The following is a 25,413-nucleotide window of genomic DNA, read 5'->3' on the forward strand; positions in this document are numbered from 1 at the left end:
AGGCACGGGGAGGTCTAGGGCGCAGGTCTCTCGATATTCAGGTACTCAACTCCTGCTCAAAGCTGACTTGGGTGGAGTCACTTTGACACTTGAGTGTCGGCGTGCTGGCACGTGTGGGTGCAGCCATTCAGGGATGCTGTCCAGGCCCTTCACAGCCCCCAGCGGCCCTGGGTGCTGCTCAGCTGCTGTCTCTGGGGGAGCCCAGCAGGCTCCTCTCCTCCCTGGAGGTGGGAGGTCAGGCACCCAGGAGGACCTGGCTTGCCCTGCGTTTGGAGGAGCCCACTCCAGCAGGATCTGCAGAGCCTGCCTTTGCTCCACAAGGGACCTCTGCCCTGGCAAAGGTGTCTCTGTGCAAAGCTCTGACTTCAGATCTCCCTGGTTAGAAAAACACAGATATTCTCATTTTTAGCAGGGGTCCCTGCATGGCTGCAGAGGGAAGGAACTGCCAGTCTCTCCTTCGCCCGTCCCTGGCACCTGCCCCGCACCCAGCCTGGCTTCCCAGGCACCTCCACAGGGGAGCGGGTGGGAAAGCTCTGCTGGAGAAATGCACTTTGCAGGTCGGCCTGTTACCGTGCACAATGGAAATCTGGCGGCTGCATCCGCTGCTTAAGAGCCTTCCCCTTGTGCAATAACCTCTCATTATTTTTTAATGTTGTTGTAACTTTATGGCTTAATCAGTATTTGCAATTTGTTAGTAGTCCAGGCTGCAATAAAATTGTTTTCCAGGTACTGAAACATCCTATCAAGGTTTGTAAAGCAGTGGTTCTTAGTTTATCACACTCATAAAAAGCACTGGCAACTTGACAGATATAATAACTTTTTTTATCAAGTGTCTAATTTGAGAGGAAATTAAGCCATACATTACATGCCGATCTGAGCTGGAATTGGAAAAAGACCCAGCCACCCCTCTCCCCACCCCAGCGAGTTTCCTTTCTCATCCCAGCCTCTTCTGTACGGAAAAGACTATTTAAAGCTGGCCGTGCTTCTGCATTCGCTCTGCAGTATCCTCAGATTGTGTGTGTATTTTTACAGGGCACTGCACACTTAATAAAAAATTATTTATGTGGCCTGCATTGATGTCACAGCAGTGAAACAATACCTTTCCTTTACTGCAGCAGAGTGGTGATTTATACGAGTGCCTGGAAAAGCTTCCTCGAAATGCAGTGCAGATGCTCCAGGCCACTGTAACAGCCACTATATCCAGTTTACTTATGGGCCAAGATTTTTAAATCAGGCAGGTGATTCTGGATGCTTCCATTTATGGCATCCATCTCAGGGTGCCCAGGGGGGCTGGGACTTCACAGGCGCGAGAAAAGCCGGTCCTTCCCAGGCCTCTGAATAATTGCGGTTTTGTCCTCAGAATTTTGGGCACTCTAACATGGGCTCTCCCCTGATCCCAGGTCCGTCTGCTCAGAAAAGCATTAGTGCATTCAGTGGTGTCTGCTTGCTAATTGCCCCAAAAGGCCGGTCCTTTGCCAGACTGGTCGTGCTGCGGGGCCGCATTCTGCTCTGTGCTTCACAGTATGCCCCCAGCCCTCATCCTGCTCCTCACACTGCACCTCTGCTGCGCTCGCCCCGCAGCAGCCATGGAGGGGAGAACACAGGCTGTCCTCAGGCACTCGTTGTCAGGGTAATTATTTTGGTGTTTAATTCCAGTACTGATTTTCCCCCGTTCCCATAAGCGGTACCAAAATGCCAATAAACCATCAAGCAACTAGCATGGATCACCCAGAGACAGCTCTCGAAAACAAGGCTTGGAAAGCAGCGCCCCATGTCCCGACGTCTCCGCCGGCTGCGCGCTGCAAAGTTTAAACACTTGCCGAGGCCAGGATGAATTTGTGCTGGAAGCCTGGAGTGAAAGTCAGATGCTGACTACAAGCCGCACACTGTATTTGTTTAAATTTTCATGCTAGCGAATGTCTGTGACACAGGAGACAGGTTTATGGAGAGCGAAAAAAAAATGTTGACAAATGGCCCAGTAATCAACTGGAACATGCAATAAATCATTGGAGTGCCAATAACACTTCCAGGAGCAGTTGCGAAAGGTCATTACGATGCCACCATGTATCATGCAGCGCCAAACAAAGCAAACAGAACATGTTGGGAATAGGATTATGGGAGAAGCATCTGTCAGTTCTAATTAAGAATTAACTGTGGATCCTATATAAAAAGATGTGTGGTTTATTCCTATCTCCCTCCTTTTCCCACTTAGCTCTCCATTTTTCCCTCTCCAAAATAAAACTCAATTACTTAAAAAAAAACCCCTCTGTCATTTAATCTATTCAACAGCAGCAAAAATAACCCGATGTGACAAAAGAGTGAAGGCTGGAGGGGAGGGACAGGGTTCTCTCCGGCTTCTGCAGCCTCTGTAGCGCATGGGAGGGCGGCTCAGATCCTGACCCAAATTGCCCGCAGTCCCAGAAGTTCGTCGGCAACTCTGAACCACGTGCCTGCGATGGCTGCAGAAGGCAGAAAATGTACAAACCAAACCACTGCAGCCCCCTTTGGTGTGGATGAGGGGGGGAAACAGGGAGAGCTGGGAGGCTGAGGTGCTGAAAAAAATTTGGCTACCAGCAGAAGAAAATGCAAGCTAAATAAGTGATACTAAAATAAAGTAGGAGAGTTAGAGAGAGTTGAAGGCCAACAGAGAAGAGGCACAGGGCAACCAGGTGACGTTCCCGCAGAGAGGACGAGGGTCTCTGCTCCGTTTCACGCCACGTCCTGCCCCCACAGGGCAGGCTGATGCTCAGGGGCATCCCCCCACCCCCTCACAGTTCTCCAGGATTTTATCCCCTCCAGCCCTTCACTGGTGCTGGTGGCCCTGGGTCCGGCCGCAGGCGACGGGAGGGATGGCTCTGACCATTCGCCTGCTGCCGCTGCTGCCTTGGCAAGCCCGGCCACATGAGCAGCCCACCGCCACGGCCACGAGTGGCCCTCCCTGCGTAAGTGTCTCATAAACCCCCCCAGCACCTCCTTCCTTCCACCTGGCCTTCCCTCTCCTCCTTCAGGCTCCCCTTTCTCTCTCTCCCCATTAATCTGAGTTGCATTTTATCATGTGGGCACCTATCCCAGGGCTCCTGCTGAGAGGGCTATGCAACCAGCATGCTTTTCTTTATTATTATTATTTTTCCCTTTCTTCTCCTCTATATTTCCAGGCCTCTTTTCTGCTTAAGTTTGCATTTCTTCTTTTTCTTTCCTTTTTTTCTTTTCCTTTCTGCTGACTGAGACAAGACCGTGTCCTACTTCAACATCCCAGGATTTGTTACAACTTCAAGGTGCAGGTTTATGGCCACGGTTGTCCTGTTTATGGTACAGTTCTTCTTATGGGTTCTAATAAACTTTGTAGCTCCAGGGTGCTCTTAAATCCTGATATGAAAGATAGAGAAGAATCATTATTTAGTCCAACTAAATATAAGATGCTTCACCCTTGAAGGCTGAGGATAATGTTTCTTTCACAGGTGTGGAAAGACCCATAATTCCTGCGTATAGCAAGTGCAGCTGCAGGAAAAAATAACCATTTCTCCCCGTGGAAATAAGTGCGCTCCCCTCCTGTGGGATGGGGAGGAACAGTGCCAGCTGGGACAGGCACAACGGAAGAGGGATCCTTTAGCAGAGGGAAATAACGTTACAGCTCAGTAGACGGTGCAGTTAACTGAGAGGCATGGTTGGGTAGGAGACGCAGCCCCTGGCTGCAGGAAGCTGCTTGTTGTAGAAGGGGAAATCAGACCCGTCCCCCCGCAGGAGGAGGCACGGGCAGCGCGATCCCTCGCCGCCCCGGTGGAACGCGTCCGAGTCTTTGCTCCCCTTGGAGCTGCAGGACACGACACGGTGTTATGCAGAGGCAGCAGCGACCTGGCTCCGTGACAAAGCACCGGCTGGGAATTCAGTGGCAGAGGTGTCGCTCCAGCTGCACACAGCCCTCCTCACCCGAGTGTGGGTTGGGGTGTCTTCAAGCAAAAATTTAGAGGACGAGCTCAATGGTAAACAGAGCAGAGAGCTGAAGGCTGGCAGAGTGGCAGGCGGTGCTGTGGCTGCAGGAGGGCCCTGTGGTACGTCCCTTGTGCCTCCTGTATGACCTTGGGCAGGCGGATTCACCGCGGGGGGCTGGGCCCTGCTCTCGGGCAGGGGCAGCAGCCCTGGCCTGGGTGGTCTCCTGGGCTCTGGAGATAGACGGTTTGGTCCAGCGCTTGCACTGAGCAAGCCGAGCATTAGAGCCTAGCACTGGTGCATGACCACGGTGCATTTATCTGTCCGTGGGTCCGTGTGTCTGTCCGCCCAGGACAGCGCATCAGCTTAGTTACTTCAGGGGAACCCCTTTCCGTTCTCTACCCTTCCCTTGGCTCTACCAGATCCTGTCTGGTCTCTCTCTTGTCTCTGGGAAGGAGAAAGGGCATCCAAGTATGTGAAAAGGATAAAATAATTTGCTTGATTGTTCTTTCCCCCAATGTGTATTTTTCCTCTTAAGATTTCTGCAAAGCACCAGGAGCGTGCCGGAGGGGGCTGGGGGGGCTGGGACCCTCCGTTCCCAGCTGCACTTGTCACCAGAAGGATCAGGCATTTTTTTTCAGAAGTTGTCGTAGAACAACCTGTTATTTTGTTATAAAAATACATCAGACAACAACATAATCAAATTGTTATTTACTACACTGCCCTCCGAACTGGTCACCCAGTTACCATTCCTCTACAAACAGCTTGTTTTCCGTTAAATTTCTGGTTTTGTTCTTAAGTAAAATTACAGGTTGTTCGTAGGGGATAGAAAAGCAAATTGATGGAAGCTGCAAACGAACTTCCAATTAAACACACCTCTAGAGCCGGCGCTATTGATGATTAGGGTATGATGAGAGGAGGGTGAAATGGATTTAAAATTGTAACCTTGCAACTGCTGACGGTTCATTAAAATTAAAATCCTGTGTGAAGTGTAGGAGATGCCCTGTCGGTTGGCATGGCTGTCGAATTCTGCTCTCTCCATGGTAATCGCGGAGTTGCTGGCTGGAGAAGGTGCCTCTCGTTAAAATCCTTGGGTCAGAGCTGGAAAGAAGAATGTCCAGCCCACGTTGGTAGCTGATGCGTCTCTCCCTGCAAAGCGCTACAAGGGGCCTCAGTGTTGCTTGTCCTTCACGTTCAAAGCAGACCTGTATGTATGTATGTATGTGCTTATAGCGGTACCCATGTGCACATCCAGGATGGGGTTACCCCAAGGGAGGAGCTTTCTGGGAGGTGTTTTGGGACCGTTGCTGAAGAATACTGTAGATTTTTGAGGGAGGATCGCAGCGATGCTAAAGCATGTCTTGGGACTTGCTCCCGGTTTCGCAGCAGGACACAAGTTGGTGCCAAGGCTCCTACGGGGACACCCACGAGCCGCACCGACAGCCCGACTGCCGGCCCCGAGCTTGCAGCTCGCCCGGCTCTCCAGCCAGGTACCAAGCACCGCTCAGAGCATCGGACAGGCTGCACCACCATTTTTTCCCTTTCTTTTATATATCATTTGTTGTCGCAGTTGTTCCTACTTGTGAATGACTGGTTCGGTGTCACTTCTGGCTTGGATCCGCCCGGCCGGTTTGGTCCCTCCCACAGGAAGCGCCCGGCGAACACAGCAGCGCTTAGACACAGAGACTGTCCATGAGGTCGTGGCAACAACGAGTCACCCCTGAACCGACGGACTGAAATAGCAACCTGCCAGGAAAGTTTCCTTTCCTGTCACTGATCCCGTGAACTGGTTACTCATATTTTCTGTGGTTCCCGCAGGCCTCCAGCATGGTCAGCCTCAGCCATCCCAGCCTTTAATAGATCCTCTCCCTCAGCAGCCAAAAGCAAGAAGGCAGCACTGTCACTAAAATTTGGTTGTACTCACAAGTACAAATAATTGTTTTTAAAGACATCAGAAAGGCCACAGTATAAGACAACAGCCTGCTTGCTTATTCGGGTGTATGCAAATTTTTTACAAAGGGTGTGTTTCCCTAAGCTCTGGGTGTCCTTGGCACACACTGAAACACATTGCAAATCACACCCAAAGTGTGGACTTTAACAGAGCGGAGGGTACAAGCCAGGGCACAGGGAGCCTGCGTGCCCTCTTGCAACCTCAGGACGCAAAGACGACCTTTGCCACCAGGCTAAGGTGTGCTGGAAGGCTTGAGACGCTCCCAGAACGTGCCCTTCCAGCAGCCCCTGCGCAGTTATACCAAGCGGGCTCCTCCTCAGCAGATGTTCAAGACACAGCACTCGGGCTTACCCAGAGGAACTTCCAAAACAAACCATCTGGAAAAGAAAACAGCAAACTATTTGCAAGCTATTTCCCTCCTCCGCCTCTCCCCCCCGCCCAGCATCCCTGATCACAAAGTCACAGGGAAGGATTTGAGAGGACAGAGCGGAGCGCCAAAGCCAGGAACGGAAGGAGCGTGTCAGTGAAGAAATGTTCCCAGCAAGGCTGCAGCTGTTCTTGTAAAACATGGCAAGGCAGCGGGCTGGCACGGCGTGGCCCGGAGCTGGCGAGACACTGGCAGCTGCTGGGGCAGCCCCAGGGCTGAGCAGATCTAGTAGCTTTGCTGTGGGCAGCGGGAGCCGGGAGGACGCACAGGAGCTGGAGCTTTTCTCTCTTTGCTTTTCATCCCGGCTTCCTGCCACCTTAAAGAGGAGCCGCTAGCTTTAGCCCCCACATGGGAAAGTAACGTCAGGAAGGTTGGAGCTGAGCCGTGATTGCCCTCTGGCAGGTCCTGCGGTGCTGCGAGCTCTCTGGTTTCCCGCTAGCTACCTGCAGCTCTTCACACTGGTGTGCCGGGCAGCCAAAACGCAGTCATGCATTTTTCTTCCTTTTATTTCCAGAAACATGAGAGAAAGTGCTCGCTCCCACTGCAGGAGGGGACATGAGGACAATTTCTCTGGGAGCGGGTTCTGGGCTTCACCTCCTGCATCCAGTTCCAGCCTGAAGCAATGGCCGAGGCCCCTGCCAAAGGGCTGATGACTGCTCGTGAAAAGGGCCTGTCCCCTCTCACGTCCCTTCAGAGACTGGCCAAGCCCTGTGCAATGAGCGAGGTGCACCTTGGTGTCCCCACGGACAGAGGGACAAGCCCGCCTGGCCTTGTCTGCCGCCAGTGTGAGAGCCACGCTCTCGTTCAGAGCTGGAGCAGTAAATCGCAGCAGGACCAAGATGGAACCTACTCCTCACGCCTCTTATAGCAGCCACGAGATCAACAGCATTTATTCTGCCCCTTGGCAGGTTCTAAATTCATGATGCTTTAAGCCAGTGGCAAAATTTCACCACTAGCCATAACAGCGGGGCGGGTTCCTGCGCTCCGCAAGCGGAGCATGAGTGCGTATATCCCCATTAGCGCTTCAGATAAGATGGTCCATTTATCCCCACTCTAAGTGCTCCGTTCCCAGGGTTTCTTACACCCGCGCCGTTAGTTCAGAGCAGCGTGCCCCACGCTTAGGGCCTGGCTCACCCACCGCCTTTGCTGCACCCTCAAGTCGCCTTGGTCCTCCCTGGGGTAAGGTGCAGGCAGGAGCCAGGTGCCCGATGGTGCTGGGGGTGCTGCCTCTTCCCCGGCCTTTCCACCCCCTTCAGCACCTCGACACCCTCTTCCAGCTTTGGGAAAAGCGGAGACTGAACAGAGTGCTTTGGGCACTGTCCGCATACAGGATTATTACAATTACTATTAATAGTAATAAAAGTGCATTAGTTTTTGTAAGACTTTCCGTCACCTCTGGTGGGCACGTGAGAGCCCGTTACCGAGCAGGCTGCAATCCCAGTGTTACGCTGCTATTAGATTTTCTGCTTGAGGGAGGAAGATATATGGCAACAATTGAGGTAGGGAATGTGCATTGCTCCAGGAGCGCAGTGCAGCTCTGTCTGTGAAGGGCACATTTCTGTGTCAAAACCGCAGCGGGAAATAGGTGCGTGAATCGCGATGCAGCGTGTGTGTGTGAGCACATGTGTCCGTGGCCGGTGTTGGCATATATGTGCCACGTAGGTGCATCCCTTCCCTCTCATCTTTTTGGGGATCTCTCTGGTCCTCTGGGGTCTCCCCTTCCCGTCTTCCTGGAGAGCTTTCTGCACAGCCTAGGAAATTGGGTAATGAAAGCCGAGTCATACATTCCTGCTTTATGTTTCCAAAGAAGCAAGTGTGACTGTCAGGTTTACAAAAGATTGTTTATGTTCAGTGGCGTGAAATGGGGAGCGAGTGTGCGGAGCAGAGCGAGAGAAAGACTGCCCTGCCCGGGCTGACAGCACTGCATTCATCCTCCACGCTACAGCAGACAAAGCGCTGGTGCTGCCTGACAGGGGCCATAAATCACCGCTGGGAGATGCTGTACCTACAGCTTATACCATTCCAGATGACAAACACACAATAATCCACACAGCACAGCACTTTTTCTCCCCTCTCTCCCTCGGACTCGCTGGTGCTCAAGTGACGACAAGAGGCAGTGAGGAAACCTGCAAAGCCTGGAGGTCTCTGCGGGGACCAGGGGAAGGAGCAGGGGCCGTTGCCGATGCAAATACCGTAAAGCCCCATCTCACCAGAGCCACGAGTAACGGGGGCACCAGTTTGCAAAGGCCAAAGGGAGGGGGTGGCCAAGGAGGGGTGAATCCTCCCTTGCTCAGAGGGGTCCCGTTAGAAAGCCAACGCTTTCAACTTGCCGCTGCCCAGCAGGATGGAGCCGGGGCAGCTGTGAGGTAGCCGGAAACACCAGCAGCGCCCAGGGTCCTGCAGCAGCCTGCCGGGACGTGCGGGCAAGGCACACAGGGCCATGCTCCCATGCAACCTGGACAAGTCTTGCTGGTCTGTGCGCGGCTTCCACAGGGCCCACGTGCGCTGGGAGGGGTGGCCTCAGCTGCAGCTGCTGGGCTGGTTTTGGAGCCCTGACCTCGGCTTTCCCTGCAGAAGCCTCCCTGGGCTGTTTGCCCCAGGCAGTGGGTGAAAGTATCTTGGTCTGCGCGTGCCCAGTGCCAGCTGCGCCCAGCGCGGTAGGAGCTGGATGGCACCGCAGCTCCTCCAGCCCGACCCCCAGCATCCCCACGGGGCTGTTAACAGCACTGGTTTAGGTTGCGCCTTGGGTGAAGCGGGTGCCGATGTCAGACGTGCCAGAAACACCCAGCGGCGCACTCAGCTCTCCAGCGCTTTCCCCACCGGAGGCGCGTTGAAGCCGTGATGCTGCCGGCTCTGCCGCATCACTTGGGCAGCTTTGCCCAGGTTCCTTCCTGATGTGAAAGTAGGAACATGATCTTCGGGGAAGGAGGCGATGAGAGGCAGGGAGGCAGATGCTCTGCCGCCACCCTGGGCTGTAATTTGAAAAGGAAGGGAAAGGAAAGAGGTCTGTCTGGTTGGACAACCCTTAAATCAATGTATCCTAATTAACAAAAGATCTAATTCATCAAAGTGACAGCAACTCTATCTATACCACCTCCTTGCATGGGGGCTGCTGGGGGTTTAGGGTTGGGGGTTTTTCTCCCTTTCCTTTTCTGACAACTTTATCTTTCCCACACACATTTTTATTTTCCCTTTCGAGGGGAGAAGGACTGATAGTGAAGCTTTCCTTGGGAATATGGCCATTTAATTGGCATTTTCTGCCTCGCCCCCAAAATAGAGAGATATGTCGGGGGAGCTGGGAAAGAGGGGTTATCTTACTGAAATGCGGGTCTGATTCCAAGGGAGAGGAAACCACTAAAAGGTGAGCAGAAGGGTACGTAGCTATGCATGCACAGTTTGGTCAAATCCTGCAAATTGGGATTATCCTCTGAAAATACCCCCAGCAGGAACCATGGTGGTATGGGGATCTTGGCTTTCACTTGGAAAAGCAAACCCTGAGAGCTTGACAAGGCTGGATGACACCTTAAATCTTAAAGTGCATAAAAAGAAACCCAACTGTTTTGTTTTGTTTTAATATGTGAAGCCTCGTGGTTTGGGGGCTGGGAGAGCAGGATGCTGAATTGCCATATAAATACAAGGACCGTGTCATTTCAGAATTGCTCTGCTGTTCTCAGCGGGCTCGCTCTCAGGAAGAGTGAGGTTTGGACATGATATAGTAACACCAAAATAGTAATAATAGTAATGAATCCCCACTCAGCCACTCCTCCCTGCTGCAAGCACAGGAGCATAATATCCACGATGCAAAATGCGAGCCCTATCTCATGGGAAGAAGGAAGCTCAGAAGGTTGCTGGGGTAAAAAATCCCCAAAGCAAAGCAACCAAACCAAACCAAACCAAACCAAACCAAACCAAACCAAACCAAACCAAGGCAGTTTGCCTCCAAAGCGCAACCGTGTTCGCAGCACCGGCGAACAGGAGATGAAAGGGCCATAAAATGGAGCCGTCATCTGAAGGCTGCACCAGCACATATATCCTGATGTGCCGGGAGTACTTGCTTCTCCTGTAGCCTAAACTTCTGATGAACCAACGTGCTTCAGAGCGCATTTATATGCAAAGGTGTATAATATGTCCCCTGTATCTAATTATCTGTCAACCTGAGGCAGTTTGTTTTCCAAATCGGCCTCTCGGCTGTGACTTTATGAGGTCGTAAAGAAAACGGTGCCACTCTCGCACTGGAGCGCCGGGAGAGCCTGGATCAACAAATTACCATCTTTAATGGTGTCTCCTCGCGCAAGCTCACACCCGGGCACAGCCAGCCCCAGCCCCGCAGCCCCCAGTCCCCTGCGCCCAGCCAGACAGGGCAGTGGTGGGCAGGGTCGGGGCTGACCCCCGTGCTGCCTGCACCGCCCATGCTGCCTGCGCTGCCCTCGCTGCCCGCTCGCCCTCCTCTGACCTCGGCGGATGCAGTGTGAAGTTTGGCAGGAGGCGGCGGTGAACTCCAGCCCGTCGGCTGTGAAAGCAACACTGCCGCCAGTGAAAGCCGAGCCACAGATTCCTCTGCCCACGCTGCTCCTGTGATTAATGATAGAAAGGAATTAAAAAGAAGGAGAAAAAAAAGAGAGAGGGAGAGGGGAGGGGAGCGGGTCAACAGCTGAGTGCAAGGCAAGTCGCTAGACAGGGAGTAATTAAGATACTTGGGTAAATATGATTAATAAGCTCAAACTGGCAGGGTGTGCAGTAAACAAGGGCTAACCAGATGGTACCCTTTCCTTTCTGACAATGCTGCAAGCTTTGTAAAAATAGGAAGGAAGGCTCTGGATCCTCCCAGCACTCTGGCTCCAGGAGGAGGGAGCATTCAGCACGGGGCCAGGGCAGTGAATCACCTTTTAGGAATGAGAGACATTTCCCCCTTCAACACATCCCCATCAGGGCCGGCTGAAAATAAATGGCTGTTCTGGCAGTGCCAGCCACCCGTGCCATGGGGCCCAATCCGGCGCCTTGCTCAGGCTGGGGCTGAGCTTTGGTGAGACCCTCCGCCTGCCCTTGGCAGCGTGCGGGCAGTGGGGAGAGCCCTTGTGCGGGTCTCCCAGCACCCCATCTCCGGCTGCAACAATCCCGTTCGGAGCGCCCTGCCCGGAGCCTTCTGCGCTGCAGGAGCTGGTGCTGGGCGCCGCCAGGACCCCTCGCTCCTCCCTTCCAGCCAGAGCAGGTGGCTCGCTCCTGGCAAGAGCCGGGCAGAAATTTCCCTGCAAAACACTTCTCTGTCAGAAGATGCCATTTCGCCAAAGGTGAAACATTTGCGGAAATGCACTGATTTTGATGAAATTGCATTTGGAAAGAAAAATCAAAGGAGAAAATCATTTCGATAAGGCCAGAGCATTTCAGTTTGACCTTTTATGAATTAAATGGCATAGGGTTTTTTCCATTTCAAAAAGCATTTTGTTTCAATGTACTACATATATATATATATATATATATATGTATCTGTAAGAACTATTGAAACCAGAATTAAATGTTGTGATTATCCCACCACGTGATGATAGATTTCCCCCACTGCGATATTGCAAGAAGTTAAGCCCAAATACCCTTCTGCTTTGAAACAGGGAAGGGAAGTCAGAGAAATGAAAGAAGCGTGGTTCTTCGGCCACCCGGCCGCTGGGACGTGCTGCCAGTGGCCACATCCCCACTGGGGCTGCCAGCTCCAGGGCTGGGGAGCGGGCACCTCGGGCCGTGCTGCTTCCCCCCGCCGGGCAAAGGGACCATCTGCACAGTCCTTGGCCTCCGCACACCTGCCTCGTCTTCCCAAGGTGCCCAGAGCAGAAGGGATGCTCGTATCTCTCGCTGCTATCTGTTTTCAGTTGACTATTTACTGTCCACTGCTTGGAAAATAAAAAATTAGCCAAGTAGCCCCAGGTATTAATAACAGATTAAATCAGCACTTAGCTTTCGGCTTCCTCAGGACAAGGATTCTCTTTTTTTTCCCAGATGAAAAGTTCCCAGTGATAATGAGAACAGTAAATGTTTTATCTTTACAGGGAGACAGGCAGAACAACGGGCGCAGGAGGAAATCTCTGAATCACAAAGATGTCACCCAAGGAGCGGCGTGCCACCAGTCTCTGTTCAGCGCTGTGTTTTCCTGCAATGTACCATTTTCACTGCACGTAAGTTGTCTCATTATTGTAGTCAACTTCTCCTGGGCAAGGAGGCTGTCCCTTGGCTGTGCCATAGACCCAGAGTGTCACTTCTGATCTCGCTGGGACTCACCTTTCCTTGCCAAATAATAACGCCGTGGTGGCTGCCGCATTGCTGTGCAGCATCCGCAGGGCAGGGGCTGTCGCTGCCTGTCGGCGTGTGCCATGCTGAACACACCACCATGCTGAACACCCCAGCACTGTGGCTGGCGAGGGCCTGCGGATGCTTCCCGCTGTGAAAAATGAAGTGAGACTTTGTTGGGAGGCTTCGAGGTACAGCGAGGCTGCGGGAATAGCCAGTGGCTCGGAGGAGGTGGGGTAGGGATTAAAGATAAAGAAGAAATTTCAGCTCATTGGCAGGGCCCATATTTTTCCAATATAAAAGCAAATGGGGGAACCCTTAAATAAATTGACTCTATAAAAACGTCCTTTTGTATTACTGCCTCACCTTTTCAGGGGGAAAACACCAAGTTTTATTTTCATGGCTTCCAAATAAAAATATCATTGCTGCTTCATAATTTCAGAGAACCAACAAGCAGTCCATAGCTATTTAAAATACACAGGCCCCCCTCGGTACCCACCATCCGCCCGGCTGCAGGAGCAGCTGCCACGTAATTACAAGTCCTCGTCACAAGTGCGGAGAAACAAGTTGTGGCATTTAGGAAAGGTCTGCAAAAATAGGTGTCAGACCTTAACTAATAGTGATTGTCCTTCCATTCTGCTGTAATTTACATTTAATTCACACATTTCATTTCCATTTAAAATATGATTACAGTGTTTTGAAGCACATCTCACCTGTCCCCTCCGATTATGGCAGAATGAAAATAACACGAAGCAGCAGGAGCGAGGCTGGCTGCCCCAGGTCTTGGCTGCGGGATGGTAAACACATGGTGCCGTTCTCTGAGCTGGGGAAAGGGACAGAGAAGAATTCCGAAAACATCACCCGAGCAGGTACGGAGGGACATCCATGGACACACAGCCCTGCTGGTTCTCGCTGCAGGGCTTTAGGCACCGGCAAACAGAGGAAATGAGTAGTGCCAACAGAGCGAGCTGGGGTGCAGAGGGCATGACTCTCTAGGCTGTGTTTTTCCATGTTTTTTCATGGAATACAGAGGCTTATCCTTGTGGCATGCTGGCGTGGCATGCAGACATGTAACTTTGTAAGAAAAAGCAGTATCTGGGCATCTGGTACAGCCCACTGCGAAACAGAGCCACAGGCTATCCTGGGAGAGTGCGACCAGTGCCTGGGGAGCAACACCATGAGCTGCTCATTTGCGAGGAGCTGGTTTAAGTCCAGGCCTGCTCAGTGGGAGCTGGGCGAGGGAGCCTGGTCCTGCAGCAGTATTGCATCCGGCAAGTTTCTATAGAAATAAGACGTTAAATGTGGAGCTGAATCTGGCTGGGAATTAGTACTCCATAATTCATATCCTGGAGTTTGCTTTTTGTAAGTCCAAGCAATTTAAGCCGCTCAGTTTCATTTCAGGTACCACTGCGCTTTTCTCTGCCTCTCACTATCGCCCAGCTCTCCCTGCTCAGGGTTCTCAACAATTTTTTTCCTTGAAGCTCGTTTCCCACAGATTTCAAAATAGGAGGATGCGAGGGAGGGACTAATAAGACCAAGTTTCTGGGTTTTGCTTACACTTTATTTCTACCTCAGCATCATCTGCAGCGACAGCTCAGCTTGGCACGAGGCTTTCTTATTGTTGCTGCAACAGGCGATGGATTCCTGTGCCTGCGGGCCGGGCATCTGCCCAGCCCAGTAGCAATCGAATGGGCTGAAGCGGCATGTGCCCAAGCAGGAGCACTGCTCTGCAAAGCATGTGCCAATCCAGCATCCACTGTAATCCCTCCCCGAGGGGACGGAGCTGGTCCCCAGGGGGGCCGTAGTGCTCTCACATGCATCCTCTGGGTACCAGCCACCACCGGATTCCCCAGGGCTCAGCGTCACGGAGCACACGGGAGCACGTGGCAGCTGCAGCTCGAGGCTGTTCCCCGCTGCGCAGAGGCGTGAGCTGTATTTGAACACCTCCCGCTCCAGGCAGGCAAGGTGATGGAGGGGAGATGGGCAGTGATGTTTCACTGGGAGGTTACAGTGGGTTTTGACCTCCATCTGAATTCCAGCACAACGTTCAGTGCTGCCGGAGTGCCCATTCCGGTTTTGTGTCTGCCTTCCTGCCGGGCAGCTCCGGCACACCACCGGTCACTCTGGTTCGCTGACGGAACTTGCCTTTCTCTTCCCTCCTCCCTTCTAAAAGAATTTAGACACACAGAAGCTCTTCTGTGGAGAAGGAAGAGCAGGTCCTTGCCCTTGGCAGCCTGGGAAGAGGAAGTTTTACCCTCTTGTGGAGCAGGTGCACCATGGGGATGAAATCCCCCCTGCAGAGTTCTTCGTAAAACCTGCGCTCTATTTAAGCCATCAAAGCAGGGATTCAGTGGGACGGAAGAGGAGCACAGGCAGTGTGGTATCTGTAGCAGTCAGGTGCTGTTGCAGAGACTGGCCTGGCCTGATCGTGAAAGAAATTTTAGTTTCTCCAGCGTGCAAAGCTCATTCGTGCTGCCAGGCTGAGTCTCCCCGCGCTCAGTCTCAGCAGTACATATCCCAGTGTTGATCTAAAGTGCCGCAGGGGATGGTGCTGGGGCCCTTCTCAAGCCAGGATTCATCCCAGACAGCATCCTGGAGGTGGAAGCTGCTTTGTAAAGTGCTTTTTACCAGGACAAAGGGAGAAAGTCACCAAGAGAAGGGGGACCCTCCCTGGGGAGGGAGCCATCCCTCCCGCATTTGAAGACAGAAGTGTCCCAGGGGAAATCTTGACACGCTTACAGTCTGCTGTGTTAGTTGTAGGACTTGTTTATTTGTGTAGCTCGCTGAAGCACTGTCACAGCAAGGAAAGGACACTTGGCTTCTCTCTGCCCTGGCTGTAAGTGCTGCCATTGCGCTCGAAGAGAGCGGGAGCTCGGCCCAATGCTTCCTGCTGTTCCAGCCATGCACCAGTGCAGGGGCCTGGTGTGTACCTGCCTGGAGGCATCAAATAATACGTATTTGGCAGCAAGGCAGTGAAATCCTGCAAACCAAGTACTCGCTGAGTAACATTTCACCTGAGCACGCTGAAACCAGCACAACTCTTTGCAGCAGCTTCCATAGGGTTTGGAAGAGTCTGCAGGCTTTTCTGCAACCTGGCTGCCTCTTAAATTTACGCCTCAGGCACCCAGGTGAGGAGTACCCTGAAATGAAGGCACCTCTTCATCGCCCAGCAAACCCTCGCCGCATTGTGCTCGTGCCATCGCTGCCTCTGCTTCTGCATCTGGGGCAGTTTCCATCCTCCTCATCCATCTAGGAGAGGCAATGGCCTGGCTGCACCCACCCTGCTCGAGGGGACCCTGTGCTGCTGCTTGCTCCCCCGAGGAATGAATCAAGTGGGAAATACAGGTTTCTGAACATCAACATCCCTCCCATGGATCAGAAGTTCCCAGGACCTGCACAAGCGCAGTACAAAGCGCCAAAGATGCTGCCCAGAAATGGGAACAGCCAAAAACACTTCCAGTGCCGCCCCCGTTGGGGCTCACTGAAGGAAAAGTTTACCTCCTCCCGCAGAGGTCTTTCAGAAGATTTTTTAAGCACAAAAACTCTTGCCTAGAAAATAAATCAGGCTCACCCTCCCCACCATGTCCTCATCCCACATCTCCCCCGCGCTGCACCCACCCCCAGAGCACCAAAAAGGCACAGACGCGCTGATTAATATCTGCTACGTGTAGGGGAAAACAACAACCCCGTAAACAGTATTATTAACCCATGGGCTGGCAATAAATCAGTGTGAGAAGGTGACCTCAGCAATGCTGGAGTAATCCTGCGTGTCAGGGTAAATTTATGAGGCCAATTTTATTGGCCTGTATGACCCAGGCTCCTTGGAGATGTCTCAGTAACAAATCCAATCCATATCATTTATTAGCTTTGTACAGTGTCAGCTCTAAGCATAGGAGGGATCCCATTAAAACGTATTGCTCCCTCTGCAAAAGATGGGCGCAAATAAGCTGTTGGATAATTGTCAGCTGCAAGGAGCCCCCGATTAAGAAATTGCTCATTGCAAATCTGCTCGTGGGTCCATAAAGCTCCCTGGAGGTGGGGGCGCTGGGGTCTGGGTGGGCACCGTCTGCCTGTGTGGGAGGCAGGCAGGGTTTAGCCATGGGAGCAGAGGTGCTGGGCTCTGGGGAGTTCCCAGTGGAGTCCCGCTCTCCCCCCAGCCCCCCCCACGTGCTGGATGAGGAGCCGGGGGCCCTGGGGGCTGCTGACCTGCCAGGAGCCAGGGAAGGTGCAGGGACCACGGGGTTGCAGCAGGAGGTGCAGGGATGCGACAGCGCAGGCATCTTGCGAATGCATCCCAGACGGTGCTGCGGCGCGGGGGGCGGCGAGACGATTTTGAAGTTGGCAGTGGCTGAACCCCCTCCTTGAAGGCAGGAGACCGCTGGTGGGAGGGGAGGGACCTGTGGCCGGGCCCTGCGGGCAGCGCCAAGAAAAAGCTCCGTTTCGGCAGCCGCTCGCAGACCTGGCGGTGACGTGCGTCGTGCCCAGCACACTGGTGACGGGAGCAATCACGCCTTCGCACCAGCACCTCCAGGGTCTGATCTCTGTTGGCTAACCAGAGTCTGGTGGAGGCAGTTTAAGTCTGTTTGACTGTCCCTGTCATCATAAGGTTTACGGATGGTTAATTTATTCTTTATAGCACAGTCATTGATGGCTGTTAAATCACAAATGAGAGCCAATAAAGGGTGAATTGCAGCTGAAATTACACTGTTTATATGACAGCAGAGTGCTGGCTAAAAGATTCATATGCCGCTGATGAAGTACGTTATAAATTTTAATTACCATAGTTTGTACAAATGACATGTTTGAAATGCTATTGAGTAATGTGACCCTGATAATGAAACTATAAAATAAATCATTAACTTTCTGAATGAGCTTTTTTATTTCCATGCTACATGAAGTAAACTTTCCAATTTATTCCATTGCAGCCTTCTTCTGAAAAAAAGTGCAGAGAGGAGAGTCGCTAACCACCCCCTCCACTCTGAGGGACACTGACAAGCAGACCAAAGGAGGGATGAGTGGGACCATGTTGGAAAAGAAGTCAGAAGCCTGGCCGAAACCAGCCAGAGCCCTCAAACTGCTCATGGTTTCACCCTGGCTAATACAGAATGATGCCTTGCTCCTGCAGCTGCAACCAGCTTAGCTGAGGAAGCGCAGAGATAAAAGCAGCGCTTGAGAACCAGCTCTGAAGAGCCATAAAAATCACAAGCACAGAAGAGAGAAAATCTCCATTAAAGTCAGAGCATAATTATAACTCACTCATTGGCTGGGGGCTTTGCAGCCCCAGTTGCTGGAGATCCCCCTGCCCTCCGCCGGGAGCTCCCTGGATCTGCCAGGGCTTTGAAGCAAGAGCGAGGGTGCCTGAGCCCCCGGCTGCTCGGCACAAAGCGGAGATAATTCCCTGGATGAGGGTGATGAGACAAGTTTCGGCCCAGCAAGGGATTTCTTTGAAGCCTGCCTGGGGAAGGAGGCGCAGACCGGGCAGTTACCGACACAGCATGCTGCAGTCTAGCTCCGCTCGCTCGCGGAAAGAGGATGATGCTTCCTAAACCCTGGAATGACACTCGTACCAGGTTGTTACCTTATTATATTGCCATAGAGTATTTTTTAAGGGATACAGGGCACGAAACAAGATGGGAGTGCAACAGAGCTGCTTTCTCATCCCTTTGTAGAGGGGTGCTCCAAACAGGAAAGTGCTCGCTGTGCTCCTTGTCCCGGGTACTGGGGTCACCCATCCCCCCGAGTCGGGGCAGTGGCTCCCCCTGGCCCCCCGGAAAATCCACCAGGTCTGGGGCTCTCTGCCAGCACCACTGGCTTCTTCCTCATCTCCTTAATTCAGTTGGACTCTTTGCACACCTCGGGTTGAATGTGAACCTTTCCCCAGCTTTCTCACACTGTAAACAAACAACGTATCTGCCTCACATGGCAAACAAAAGGCAATAACAGGAGTCTCCAAATCAGTGGCAGGGGGAGGAGGGGGAAAAGGGACCTGTGACATTTTCAGGCTGTGGGGATGCAGCAGAAGGTTGTGGTGTCAAGTACTGTGCAGCGGTTGTGTTTCAAGAGATGGGGTAATTTATGACCCATAGTAACGTTTGTGGTTCTTTGTGTGGAGGTAGAGATGGATCTTATTTTTCAGGGCATCAGCTGCTGGTCCCTGGGGTCCCTGCGTGCCAGGGAGTCCCTGTCCACAGAAACTGGTGGATCCGTGGCTGGGTGCATCACGTCCAGTGCTGGCTGACTCCCCCTGCCCATCCTCTTCCCTGGAGCCGCCTCTCTCCGCATCTCTGCCCCAAGCTGCTCCTTACCAGAGGACACATGCAATGAGTTCAGGTCCTGCCGAGTGTCAGAGTTAAGTGGGGCAAAGCATGTTTGCCGGACAGGCGGCCGGCGTGGGTGCCCACTGCTGGCACGGGGCCAGCCAAGCCCGCTGGCCCCCATGGCACAGCCGCCGACTGCAAAGGCCAGAGCACCCCACCACCTCTCACCGCAGACCTCGCTGGGCCTTTTTTCCTCCCCAAAAGTGTTTGGAGTTGAAGGGCTTTTAACGCCTGCTTTTGTCTTATCAGCCAGACTGAAAATATTTCCAAGCAGGCTGCTCATGCCGCACTACTTACCATTAAAAGAAAGGACCACATTATTGCTGTTATAAACCATTGATTAAGGTTTATAATAGCAATAATCCCCTCGAAATTCATTGTTACTGCAGTTAATGACCAGTTTATTAGAGCGTTAACCATCCTTGGCAATGGGCTGAGTCGTTTAATGCTGGTAACGACCAATTTCTCAAGGGTTATTGCTTAAATAACAAGCCTTTGTTAGATATATGTTCAACCACCAGATACTGCTCCAGCTGGAACCTTCTCCTGTGAAATAATTGTTAATTATTTCCTCCAAGTTTTGCCACCATGCTTCAAAGTTTTCGATGGAAAGGGTTGCTGAGGGTGCAGAGCGTCAGAGATACTGAGACCGGGCAAAGCGAGGGGGAGCAGCCGGAGATATGTGAGGCAGCACCCAGAGGGAGGTGGGTGTAGGACTTGTGGTTGATGTATTTTTTCCTCTTCTGGCACCCGAGACTGCCCCAGCCCTGGGCCTGTCCAGCCCAGCCACCCACGGGGCTCTGCAGAGGCACCGGCTCAGGTTGGAAGCAGCAAAGCTTCCAGTGCCGAGCCCTGGACTCCCGGGCATCACGGCGAGCCACCCAAGAAGGGTGAGAGAAACCAAAGCTTTCCCTCCCTTCTTCTTTTACATTAATATGATCTGAACATTTCATCGCGTTAACTGTCCTATCGTGCCACGTTAGTATCATCCTTCTAACAGCGCTCATTTTGCCTGACATGGTATGAAAGGTACAGATACAATTACCCTTTAATTGTGTCCTATTAGCAAAAATAAATACTGATACAGTGTGAGGTTGACACAAAACGATGGCAAATCCCTGGGAACGGGATCGGACTCTTGTGCCCGGAGAGTGCCCAGAAGCCTGCGCGCGTCGAGACAAGTGTTGGCCAGGCTGGTGCGCTGAGCAGGAGGGTGATCGCTGCCTGGGCTTCTGTGCCGACGCTCGGCAGGGGCTGTGCTGGCTGTGCCACCAGCCGTGCGGGGACACCCCGGCCGTGGCGTCAGTGGGGATGAAAGGAGGCTGAAATGCTGTGATCTGCTCACTCTCTGCTGCTCACCCCAGATGCCTAATCTCTAGTGGCTTTTTGATGATTTTGCTATGAAAAAAAGTATCCCCGCATCACCCCCATGAAATTACATTTCCATAGTAAACTAAATTTCCAACTTTCCTGATTCTCTTTAAGGAACAGAAAGGAGATCTGAAGTTGGGGGCTTAGGTGAAACCTGGACGGTGCTGGGTTTGGTCTTGGTGTTCCCCTCCCTCCTTTCGCTTTGTTCCTGAGTTTATGGGGTCTTTGAGGTGTCACTGAAAAGAACAAGGAAGATGGAAGGAGGGATTACTCCAAAACCTGGGAGAAGTGTAAGTCCTGGTTTTGGCAGTGAGATTCTGATCTTCTCCTGTGATGCTTCAGGCTCTTCCAGTACCTGAGGAAGCAGGATTCTGCCCGAAATAAATTATAAAGTGGAAAATACAAAACCGAAAAACTTTGAATATTTTTCCCCCTCTGCTGGAAGGAGTTACCAGTTTCTGACTGCTTCCGCCATCAGCCCAAACTGCTCGCTGATGCCCGGCGGCTTTGGAATGGGCCCTGGCTGGGAAAAGCAGGAGGCGGCCGAGCTTCGCCGGCAAAGCCGGGCTGGGTCTGTCTCTGGTCCCTGTCACAACTGCTGTGGGGATTTGTGCGAGCATCCGTGTTATTTTAGAGATAATGTGAGCAGAGTGGAGCATGTCACAGGATAATGGTCTCCTGCTGCTAGGCTGTTCTTGGCATTTATCAAAAAATGACACCAGAGGGAATATGCTCAAGGGAACCGAGGTGTCGATTCGATGACTGCTATTTCATGATAAAAGTTAACAGAAATAAAAATGAATCAGTCACAAAACAGCTTATTTATAGCTGTGCCCGGCCCAGAAGGGGATCCCTGGGAAAGGCGGGGCAGAGGTGCTGGCCGTGCACACCTGCGCCGGCATCGCGCTGCCGGGAGGAGCAACATGGTACCTTCCCCACCATTCCCAGGAGCAGTGGTACCTTCCCCACCATTCCCAGGAGCAGTGGTACCTTCCCCACCATTCCCAGGAGGAGCGGTGGTACCTTCCCCACCATTCCCAGGAGCAGTGGTACCTTCCCCACCATTCCCAGGAGGAGCAGTGGTACCTTCCCCACCATTCCCAGGAGCAGTGGTACCTTCCCCACCATTCCCAGGAGGAGCGGTGGTACCTTCCCCACCATTCCCAGGAGCAGTGGTACCTTCCCCACCATTCCCAGGAGGAGCGGTGGTACCTTCCCCACCATTCCCAGGAGGAGCAGTGGTACCTTCCCCACCATTCCCAGGAGCAGTGGTACCTTCCCCACCATTCCCAGGAGGAGCAGTGGTACCTTCCCCACCATTCCCAGGAGCAGTGGTACCTTCCCCACCATTCCCAGGAGGAGCGGTGGTACCTTCCCCACCATTCCCAGGAGCAGTGGTACCTTCCCCACCATTCCCAGGAGCGGTGGTACCTTCCCCACCATTCCCAGGAGGAGCGGTGGTACCTTCCCCACCATTCCCGGGAGCGGTGGTACCTTCCCCACCATTCCCAGGAGGAGCGGTGGTACCTTCCCCACCATTCCCAGGAGCGGTGGTACCTTCCCCACCATTCCCAGGAGGAGCGGTGGTACCTTCCCCACCATTCCCGGGAGCGGTGGTACCTTCCCCACCATTCCCAGGAGGAGCGGTGGTACCTTCCCCACCATTCCCGGGAGCGGTGGTACCTTCCCCACCATTCCCAGGAGCAGTGGTACCTTCCCCACCATTCCCAGGAGCGGTGGTACCTTCCCCACCATTCCCAGGAGGAGCGGTGGTACCTTCCCCACCATTCCCGGGAGCGGTGGTACCTTCCCCACCATTCCTGGTGGGCAGTGCAGGGACTGGTGCTCATGCAGAGTGGGAGGGGAGGGCTGGGGGATGAAATCATTTGAGGTTGCTCAAACCAGGCTAATTTTCTGGCTCCTGGAGCAGGATTTGAGCAAGCAGAGGACAGCAGGGTGGGGGTGATGTCCCGTGCTCCTCTTCCCCATCGGTCTGTGCTGCTCTGCCCTCAAGCTGCCCAACCAGGCAGTGCTGCCCCCAAAAGTACCCCCAGATGAAACAAAACTGGGTGGCATCCCCTGGATTTCACACATTCTCCCTCCTTCTCTGTGTCTTAGCACATAGAAGCCCAAAGCGTTTTGCACGGTGCTTACAAAATAAAACACTTCCGGTGTTTTGCCTAAAAGCAAATATTTTGAGCAAAATGTTTCAGCGTTGCCTGTGTTTATCCATCACCGTAGGGGTGGTCCCTGGACAGAGCTGTGACCCCGTGCTGGGCTCAGCTCTGGTGACCCAAGTCCCAGACCCAGGGGATGCAGATGGAGCCCGGCTTCCCTGAGCCTGGAGCACTTTGAGGGTCTTGTTCCCTCGCGGGGGGGGGGGCGGACACCAGGTCTCTTGCTGGCTGTTTGCTTTCAGCAGGCTGTACCCGAGGGAGCTGGGCGGGTGGGCTCAGGGGGCAGAGCATGCCAGGCAGGGACCGTGCATTTGGGGGTCCCAATGTACCAGCCCAGCAGGTTGTACACCTGCAGGAGCCTGTAGTGATGTTCATGGCCTGGGACTTCTGGTGAGATGCTAGGGGGAGGAGGAAAAAAGGGCAGAACTTTAAAAAAAAACCCAGCCAGCCTTTGCTGTAGTGGCTAAAATGTCTAATCATAGGTCTGGTATTAAATTAAATATCCTGGCTAAACCAGTCTCATCGTGGATATTGCACTAAGTTAAACACACAGCTATTTCAGGCAAGGTGGGGGTTGGGTTTCCACACCCGCCCATCAAAGGCACCCTAAAGCTAAAAGCTTCCACTTTTATCAAGGTGAACAAATTAATCGGCTAATTGTTGCTGGGGCCAAGTTCTGGTGTGTTTCCAGTGGGATGGTCTGTTTTTGTTATCTCAGCTGTGGGCAGGGAGGAGAGGAGGAGGAGGGAGGCAGAAGAAGGGCACTGCAGCACCTGGGCTGTTGGCCCGCCGCGCAATGGGAAACAACAGGGGCCACAGGGGACGCGTCGCTCTTTTCCACCTACATGTTATTCCAGCCATAAATCCGAGTGACCAGCTTGAACTTTTCTCAATTGACATGTTTACAAGGGAAGTCCACATTTGACAGGAAAATTAAGCATATCAATCACTTAACGAGCTCGTTAATGAATGGCTCTCAGATCTCTCTGATTTTGTGCCTGGTAGCACAATTTATTGATCAAGCGTGCCTTCGGCCGCAGCCAGATGTTGCCGTGCCTTGATCCTGGGAGCCGGGACAGCCCTGGCCAGGGTTTAGCGAGAGGTCATTTTCTCCAGCAGACCCCAGGTTGCCTTTTCTGTCTTCTGTTTTCTCTTTCTTTCTCTCCCTTTTCCCCCCACCAGAACAAAGAGAGCAGATGCGGGCTCGGGGCCCCTCACACCCACTCAGACATATGGAAGCGATCTCCTCTGTCTTTGTAATTACACAGGAGCTTGCTTTTCAATGGCTCTGGGTTTTATTGCACAGAAACCAACCTATTCCTACATAAAACATTTTTACAGCTTCTCCTCTAGGGGCTCCTTGGCGAGGACCTGTCAGGTATGAAAGCACGCAGGACCCCCTGGCAGCCAGCCGGGCGAAGCGGGGACCCCCGGGGTCCCCCGGCAGGAGCACGCGGCGACCGGGGACAGCGCGGGAGGTGGAGGGAGAAAAGCTAAGGTGAGGTGTCGCGGTGGAAGGATGGGAGCCAGATCCCCCAGTAAAACCTAACAGCTTTTGAAAGGCAGCAGAGAACGCAAAATAATCCTCAAACCTTAATGAGACCCATAAGTAAACTCTGGCTGTATTTGCCTTCCCAGCCCTGGATGTGCCTGAAATCCCACCTGGGAATGTGTTTGTAAAAGCCCCGTTTGTCTGAACATCTCAAAGACACTCCTGAGGTTGCAGTGGGACGGAGGATGCTCACAGCTGTTTCTCTGTGGCCGGCCATGGCAGCGGGGTGCAGGACGCTCACTCCTGTTTCTCCACTGGGGATATGAGCTCAGAGTCACCACGTTTCAGCTCTGCAGGGAAACTTTGCATGTCCCATGTCCTGGCTGCGGGCACTGACCCAAGCCCAGCAGCCGCGGGGAGGGTACGCTGGTGGTACCCACCGCGCCAGGCGCAGCCTTGCCTTGCCCTGGGTCAGGGTGAGGCGCGAAGCAGCCCCCACAGACAGCCCCGTGTGTACGTGCCGATGGACGGTGACAGTGACGGCTGAACAACCCATCCATCCCCCCCAGGATCTGTACTAGCTCATGTAGTAAAGTCTGCTTTGGATATACTGTCGGCTTGTTTCAGGAGGGCTTAGTAAAACAATGGAAGAGTTACTCTGCAATCTAATGGAGTAAAAAAAAAAATATCCTATAGTGCATCATGAATAGTCCAAAATGCAAAGATGACAATTTAAGTGTTTAAAATGTACTCAAGGTAATTCCAAACAAATTTTAAAGCCATTTCAGACTATAAAACCCCTCAGCTAAATCATTGGTTATATGGTGGCGGTGCTTATGTTGCAAAATATCCCCAGCATGAAAGGGAAAGTTTAAAAAATTGCCGGTTAATCCTTATAAATTACTTATTAGTATTGCAAAGCTGGAGCTGGAGGAGCCTTCCAAGTGAAGGCCGTGCTGTTTGGTCACTTCTTGCCCGGCTCTGTGAGGAGCACTTGGGGGCTGGCTTTGATTTGTTGGGCTCTGCGAAGGCATTGATGTGCTTCCAGAGTGTTGCATCAGCGCTGATGTCATGGCACGGCTCTGGCTTCATCCCTCCCGCTCCTGCGAGAGCCTCCCCCTCCTCCTGGCCATTTCAAGGAAGCCACAAAGCTCGGGCTGTCCCTGCTGCAGCCACCCTGACGGCTCTCGCAATCCCTCTCAGCAGCTGGGGGGAGTTGCCCCCCAGGGAGAGCTGTAGCTGCAGGGAAGGGTGGGCTCAGGTCCCCCAGTGCTGCACCCCAGTGCGGGGGGGGCGGGGGGCAGGGTCCCCCGCGCCCCCCCGGCCACCCACCGTGGGGCTGGTTGATGTCTCACGAAATGTGATTTATTCTGGGCCATAGCTGCAGCCCCCGCCTGCCAGAGGGGCAGTCACTGGCGGCTCTCGGCTACATCGCAGCAATGCAAATCCTTTTGCTGGGTGTCCATGTTTCACACCCT

At 53.0% G+C, this 25,413-nt stretch overlaps 1 long non-coding RNA gene across 1 annotated transcript in view; it reads left to right on the forward strand.

Moving 5' to 3' along the window:
• Window positions 1–25,163, forward strand: part of LOC130160496 (uncharacterized) — a 142,779-nt gene extending 117,616 nt beyond the window's left edge. Inside the window, exons 4-7 of the long non-coding RNA XR_008826009.1 lie at window positions 12,341–12,466; window positions 13,272–13,447; window positions 17,504–18,148; window positions 23,785–25,163. This is a non-coding gene — a long non-coding RNA (uncharacterized LOC130160496). The remainder of the gene's footprint in view (window positions 1–12,340; window positions 12,467–13,271; window positions 13,448–17,503; window positions 18,149–23,784) is intronic.
• The last annotated feature ends 250 nt before the right edge of the window (window positions 25,164–25,413 follow it).

Source organism: Falco biarmicus, chromosome 18 (assembly GCF_023638135.1).
Source record: "Falco biarmicus isolate bFalBia1 chromosome 18, bFalBia1.pri, whole genome shotgun sequence".
Taxonomy (NCBI): domain Eukaryota; kingdom Metazoa; phylum Chordata; class Aves; order Falconiformes; family Falconidae; genus Falco; species Falco biarmicus.